The sequence below is a fragment of the Lolium perenne genome, chromosome 3 (genome assembly GCF_019359855.2).
Source record: "Lolium perenne isolate Kyuss_39 chromosome 3, Kyuss_2.0, whole genome shotgun sequence".
NCBI classification, from domain to species: domain Eukaryota; kingdom Viridiplantae; phylum Streptophyta; class Magnoliopsida; order Poales; family Poaceae; genus Lolium; species Lolium perenne.
The window spans coordinates 286,000,558-286,008,200 of record NC_067246.2 but is presented as its reverse complement, the minus strand read 5'-3'; the positions used below and the strand labels follow the sequence as shown (position 1 = coordinate 286,008,200).

General features: G+C 43.4%; 1 long non-coding RNA gene across 1 annotated transcript; it reads left to right on the top strand.

The window, feature by feature from the left end:
- The first annotated feature begins 230 nt into the window (after positions 1 to 230).
- On the top strand, positions 231 to 2,660 carry LOC127338657 (uncharacterized). The gene is made up of 5 exons (XR_007874446.1): positions 231 to 744; positions 857 to 1,533; positions 1,656 to 1,765; positions 1,950 to 2,027; positions 2,414 to 2,660. It is a non-coding gene; the product is annotated as an uncharacterized lncRNA (long non-coding RNA).
- Positions 2,661 to 7,643: the final 4,983 nt, after the last annotated feature.

The window sequence follows — 7,643 nt, the reverse complement described above, 5'->3', positions numbered from 1 at the left end:
TAAATGCATTGAAGCTTTTATGGATACTGATAAATTTCGTAATATCACTACAAGAAAACCCCCTCTACAACAATACATACTTAGCAACGATCCAAATATTCGTTGCAGTTTTTATCGTAGATACGGATGTACGGCGTTGCAATGTACTTCCGTTGTCCATATACAAATTGCAGCCGAAAGAAAATTTAGGAGCCCGGCCCACTAAGCTTGCTTACCTACCTATACTTTAACCCCACTACCCCCAGCGATGCGGCCATGAAGGAACCGCCCGCAGCCGCAGCCGCAGCGCCGCTCCCCGCCTCACCTAAAACCTAGCAGCTCCATTCTCTTCCTCTGGCGGTGCCGCCCAGCGTTCCCTCACAGGTGATGCGGATACACCTCGCACTCATAGCCTTCTATTTCCAGGATGAGGAGCTTGGACGTCTTGGAGGGCGGATTCGACCATGGATCTGCATTCGCGTACAACGAAGTCCCTGTCAGATTCGCTTCCAGTGCTTGCAAGATGATTTCGGTCTACTCCATGACGCAGAGGTCTCTCAAAGAGCTTCGGCGGCGATTTAGAGAAAGGGAACGGCAGAAGTTCAAGATCCAGATGCAATTTCTCCATTTCCCTTTGTACTCTAATCCAGGCCCTGCTCTAATCTATCCCTCGTGCTCTTCTTCCATATATGCATTGTTGTTTTTTTTCCTAGATGATGCACAAGATGGCCTGATGCTTTGAGGACGATCCGGCGCTTACATCTGGTGAGCAGCCTTCTCTGCTATCTTCCTGCCTCAGAATTCTGTCTGTTATTTTATTGGGTCAGTTGGCGCTAACCCGTGGAGGATTTGCAATTATTGTCTGCTTTTACTGTAGGTGGCCGACCTCAATAATAATCACTTGGACAGATCGTGCATTCCCATAGAAGGGGAATGGACATAGGGATCCGAGTAAGCTGAAAGTATATGGATATAGGGATCGTGCATTGCCATGGAAAGGGAATGGAGATAGGAATATTTTTGTACAATATCAGCTTATTTATCTGCACACTCGCTTCTTTGTGTCTAATCATATACTAGCTGCATAATAAATATGTTAGTTGTACCTTATAATGTTTATCAAGGAATACTTTTTTGATGTGGTAATTCTTCCTATGCATGGAGATTATTTGTGCCTTGATATTAATCTACACATAATCTGGTTATTTGGGATTTGGAGCAGTTTTCTTTTTGGGATTTGGAGCAGTTAATAATAAGCACATTGTAAGAGCGCAAGGGGTGTGGTAGCGCAAGTGCACGACAGATGTTCAAGCCCAAAGTTCAATTTCTCTTTTCCCTGTCAGATTCCCCTATTTTTTCCCTTGGGTTGATCTGTGTTCACATTTTTTCTAGGAATTTTGTGCATCCTTGAGCCTTGACAAGTCTGATGGCCTTGAGGCACAGTCGGAGAGGCAGCAGACCATGCGACAGTGGCACGAGAGGCCACACCAAAATCCTCTAGCAGGTGCACATCAGCAGCAACAACCTGCAACACAGCAGCAGGATGACCTGCAGGTACTAATTCCTCCCCTTCTCTTGATTTATATCACATTTAATATTGCTCCATCTCATGCTATGTTTCGAATTAAACTTTTGCTTGCAATTATCGATTTGTTTTTTCTGTGGACATGATAAAGGTGCTAAGGATAGTTACATACTGAATGAGTATTAATTAAATTGAGGTCGTGCATCTCAAGGAATGCGCACTAATGCAAATGGATGTTCCGGTTCTTGTATCTGATCCAAGGTAACCAAAGTAGATTTGTCAGATGTATGTGCATTTCTCAGCTAATTCAGTATTAATCCTTTATGTTATCTCTGGTACATATCAGTATCTGTTTTGTTCTCATTTCTTCTAGAACTTCATGCCTCTGCTCTTATATTTTTATGGTCTCCAACTATTTACTTACTATTACTTTTTACTTTCTCAGAATTTAACAGAACAACAGAGAGAATTGCCGCTGCTAACGTGTTATCTACAACAGGGAATTGATTATAGCATACTGAAGGTGAGCTTTCTTTATTCAAGCAGAATTTTCGGTACCTATTTAAAATGTTATTTTGGATATAGTTTTAGAGTACCCTATTACAGACTATTTAGGTCTTAGTTTAACTGGTTCATGTTGGTACTAAAATATTATGCTTAGCTGCTGGTAGTTTTTGTGGGTGCCACATAATATACCCCTAACATAACTGACTCAAAGTACAACTTATTGTTAGCTCCTTCTCATGACCAGCTGCCATTAGTCTCCCCTCGTGTTTACTTACTCTTCTGATGAGCTATTTCAAATGCAAGTAATAGCAAAAATGTGTAGCACACTTACTTAGTAGAGTTCACTATACCCTACACTGTCTTTTGCCACTTTGATACTGAAAACAATTTTTGTATTTGCAGGTCCGATACATTAGCCTGGCTTGCTATTATTAGATATCATCTGTGGAGATGTTACACAAATAGTAGAATGGATAAATAAGACTTGTGGATTATCATGTTTGGATGCAAGATTGTAACTGTCTACTCTATACAGATAGCGCTACTCTATATATATAGCACTATGTAGAATATCATATTTTGATGATACATTGTAATTTGTCTACTCTTCGGATATTTTCTTGTATGAGGTGGTGATTCAATATTAAATATCGATTTTTTTTCACACAATGTGTTTATATTCTAATATTTGTGTGATATGGTATTTAACGTCTGAATATGTTCTCATTGAGAAAAAATCTACCATCTTCAAGATCGGTCAAGCTATTTTGTCATGCAAAAAAATCTACCAACGCATACAATGGTTGCTTGGAATCTGTAGCTATTTTTGCAACGCCTATCCCACTGGTTACCAACGCACGAGTATGTGTTGCATTGCATCTTTGCAACACCCAAAAACGCAACGCATTTTTATCTGTTGGTATTCTTGCTAGCAACGCCTATATTAGCATTTAGATACGCATAATTGCGTTGCTGTAGGGGGGTTCATGTTGTAGTGTATGAGTGCTACTTATGGTCTTGATTCTCAAGTCGTTGCAAATCTTTATAAATCTTTTGCCTCTCATTATGAATTGCCTAAGAAGAATTTTGATAAGTATCATGAACCGTATAAAGATAAAATTGATTCATCTATAAATAAATGTGTTGTAATTGAAACTGTTGATCATGTTATTCCTGAAGCTTATATTGAAAAAACTCCTTTCCCTGCTAAAATGAAGGAGTATTCTGTTATAAATAGTGCAGTTAATAAAAGTGAAAAAAACCTATAGAACCTGAAGAGCAAATAAAAGCTGAACCTGCTATTGCAATAGTTAAAGATCTTGTGACTGAAAATGTGGAAGATGGTCATATTATTTTCTGTGAAGATGCTTCTAATATTGTTTCACATCCAAATAAGTCTAGGAAAACTAGTGTTCCTATGTTATCTGTTAGAATTGGTGATCATTATTATTATGGTTTATGCGATATTGGTGCAAGTATTAGTGCCACTACAAGAAAAGTTCTGATAGGCAACGTCTCAAAATCGTCCGCTAAGGGGTGTTTTTCGTCGCCTATGGGCCTAACCCGACGATATGGGTTCTGTTGTGGAAACTGCGTCAGGCAAAGTCCTACGACGATTTTTTCGGTCCGTCGCGCTTGGGCGCCCTTCCGCCACGGAAAATCGGACCGTTGCCCAAGTGTTTCCGGGAGCCCGTTGATCGCCGACGTCATGCAACCGACACGTGGCGTACACCGTTAATCGCGATTAACGGCGTTAACCGGTTGAAACCCCGTGGTAGATGGTAGGCCCACACGAGGCTCGCCACGTCTTAAGCGGGCCGGGCCCGGTGACATAGTTTGACCGGTCAACTATATAGTCGGGCTGGTCCATTAGTTACGTGGGCCGGCCTAACCTCTAAGGTTGATCGGTCAAAACTTAAATGGGCCGGCCCATTTAACATGTGGGGACCACCTTACAAAGAATCGGGCCGCCCAAGAAGCAAGTGGGCCGGGCCAAAACACAGTGGGTCCCACTTTCCGTTAAAGGGCCGGCCCATTTAGTGTGTGGGGTCCACCATATAGCAAGTGGGCTTCGGGCCAAAAACACGAGTGGGTCCCACTTTCCAGCTTAAAGGGTCGGCCCATTTAGTATGTGGGGTCCACCATATAGCAAGTGGGCCGGCCCAACAAGATAGTGGGTCGGCCAAAAATACAGTGGGTCCCACTTTCCGTTAAAGGGCCGACCCATGTGGTGCGTGCGGTCCACCATCTAGCAAGTGCGCCGGCCAACACGATAGTGGGCCGGGCCAAAAGCACATGTGGGTCCCACCTTCCTGTTAAAAGGCCGGCCCATTTAGTATGTGGGGTCCACCATATAGCAAGTGGGCCGGCCCAACAAGATAGTGGGTCGGGCCAAAAACACAGATGGGTCCCACTTTCCAGTTAAAAGGCCGGCCCATTTAGTATGTGGGGTCCACCATATAGCAAGTGGGCCGGCCCAACAAGATAGTGGGCGGGCCAAAAACACAGTGGGTCCCACCTTCCCGTTAAAGGGCCGCCCATTTACCATGTGGGACCACCATATAGCAAATAGGCTGGCCCAACAAGATATTGGGCCGGCCCAATAAGCATGTGGATCCCACTATCGTGTAACCGGGCCACCTACTAAAGAAGTGGGCTGGCCCAAAATGAAAGTGGGTCCCACACTACTATAAGTGGGCCGGCCCAATCATGTAGTGCCCTACTTGTTTGACTAGTCAACTTGCATTACATTTCATGAGCCTAAAATCTGATATCAATGATACACACAATTACATACACAAATAAAACAGTAGGAAAATTACAAGGCAATTAATGTGCCCAAACAAAAAAATTACATAGAATCATTGAGGACTTCTATTAGCATCATCAATAACACGTTGACATTTGGCAATCACCTTGATTGAATCTTGTGTACTCTTTGTCAACATATCAGCTACAGATCTTAAAGCAGCAATACCATGTCTTTTATAAAGTACAACCTTGAGATATTTAATCGTTTGATGAAAGCAATGGTCTAGGTTGACGGCTATGAGAAGATGCATCGAAGAAATATCAGAACTTTTTGTGGGCCTCACTTCTAATGAAGATTGCTTCATCACAAATCGCATTCTGATAATAATGCAAAAAGAGTTAAACGATGAACTATGCAAACATTTATTATGCAATGTAGATATAAGATAATAACAAGTTGCATAAATAAGACAATGTATGGAACTTGTACTAAGCACAAACTTACATCATAATGTTGCACAGGTCGCTACAGATCCTTTTTTGGCGACTATCTTCTAATGATGACTCGCTTCATTAAAATCGCATTCTCGGTAACATTGCAAACATAGTTACAACAATTAACTATTCAAACATGTATTACGCAATGTAGAGATCAGATAATAGCATGTAGCAGAAATAAGCACAAGATAAGATAAGATGCATGTACTAAGCACATCTTGCTCGCTCATTGCAGTCCTTCTCTTGCGTGCACTAGTCGTGGTCAACATGCCTGTCATTTTAGGTTCAGCCATCAAGTGAAATGCTAATCCTCCTGCTCCATTGTCCTTAATCTGTATTTAGATATCACATTTAAGACCAAGTCAGCTGGTTTCAAATAACAAAAAACTTGAGCTGCCAAATGAATAAGCCAATATTTACCAGATATCAGATTAAAACCAACTAGATGTTGCTTTGCATGAGATACGAATTTCAGACATTCAGATTTAGAGTAGGGTAATGCCAAGGTTTTCCACATAAAGTAAACTGGCATTAAGAATGACCAAATGTCGTTCAAATCACCTTCAGCTTCTCCAAGACAAGCATATCAAATAGGCGAAACATAGTAAAGCATGAATAGCATTGCTATGGCAGGGTTCCAAGTGTTAATCTCTTGCATAAGGAACAATGCATATAGGTTATAGATAATAACGGAAGTAAACTGCCAAAATTACCAACCAAGAACTCAGATTCCAACCTTCCCTAGCGTCCCCGCTGTTAATGTTGGATGTTCTAATAAGTGGTTCGCATGATCAATCCCTAGGAAAAATAACATTGACAAGTCAGTCTACGATAATACAAAGACCAGACATGCACGCAGCAATAACTATATAAGCTAAAGACGAGGTATAAGAGCAAGCAGATTGGAAATGCACATAGCATGATTATAAAAGCGTGTGAGAATAGCAGAGACACGAGAAAACAAACTAGCAGCTAGCGGTGAGCTAATGACGTGGTATAAGAACAAGCAGATTGGAAATGCCCATAGCATGACTATAAAAGCAAGCGACAATAGCATGCAGTACAAAAACAGTAGGCAGCAAATGAATGGGTATAAGGCTATAAATATGTGGATGCACACAGGTGTCAGTAGAATGAACAGGATGGTAGCGACCGGATAATGCTTTTGTACTGTACAATATTTAAGCAAACTTCATGCGAAGCAACACATCAAGAAAGTTAACGGCATATGAGATCTGCAAATAACTACACAAAACATGGCTAAAGAAACACCGCGATCTAACGGGCCAGCGTACTAACCAAGCTGCGGCGGGGTGGACGGGGGCGGCAACTTGCATTCCAGCGGCGGCGAACGCGGGAGACGATGAATCGACCCTGTTTCAGTAGAAGCGGGTGTTAGTGAAACAGATCTGGTTGGCTGGCAAGGGATTCGGTGAAGTTGATACAGCCGCTGCGCCGAGGTAGTCGGTGGCGAGGTCGGCGGTGAAGCAGATCCGTCGGTGGCGAGGTCGGCGGTGAAGCAGATCCGTCGGTGACGAGGGCGGCGGGGAGCGGATCGTGGGTGGACAGCCAACACGATCAAGGCTACACCGTGGAGGAGTATGCCGGCGGCGAAGCGAGATCTAGTACCGTAGAGAGTCGCAGCTTTGGCGTTTGAGAGTATTTTTGAGCTAATGGGGCGAATGGTTGGTGGGTGGGTGTGGGCCTGTGGGGAGGGTTCGGGATCTAGGCAAGATATTTCATTGTTACCGAATGAGCCCTCCATGGTCGGTGGGTTGTAGCTTCCGGACCAGGGTTAAAAGGGTAAAACTGGTCACGGGATTTTCGAATGGATGCGGCGGGATGATTTGGCGCGCGGCCGAAATTTTCAGTTTCAAGCTACGAGCAAAACGACAAAAATAATGTTCTTCCCCAGGGAGCTCTCATTTCTTCCTCTTCTCTTTCTCTCTCGAGTCTCTCCCACTCCCCCGGCTCCTCTCCCCCTTCTCTCCGGCGGCCTCGCCGGCCGGAGACGAGGCCGACTTCTCTCTGTATATTGTACACCCTCTGAACTAAATTAATTGATTCAACTTTCCTTAGACGTGTATGTATCTAGAGTAAAAACATGTGTGGATACATCCATATTTAGATAAGCAAAGTTGAGTCAGCTAATTTGGATCCGAGGGAGTTAGTGTTGTTGTAAGCTTAGATCCGGTGTTTCCCATGAGCGAGAATGGCGCAATGGAGTCGGGGATCTCGTCATCGGCTTCAGATCCGCCTATGGTGAATCGCGGATCTTGCCGTCCAAACCCCGATCTGGTGCCATCAATGTGATGGCGCTAACGGTGAGGCTTGCTTTGGTCGGTGCTTCCGTATCTGGTCAATGGGGAAGTCAAGTCGCTAA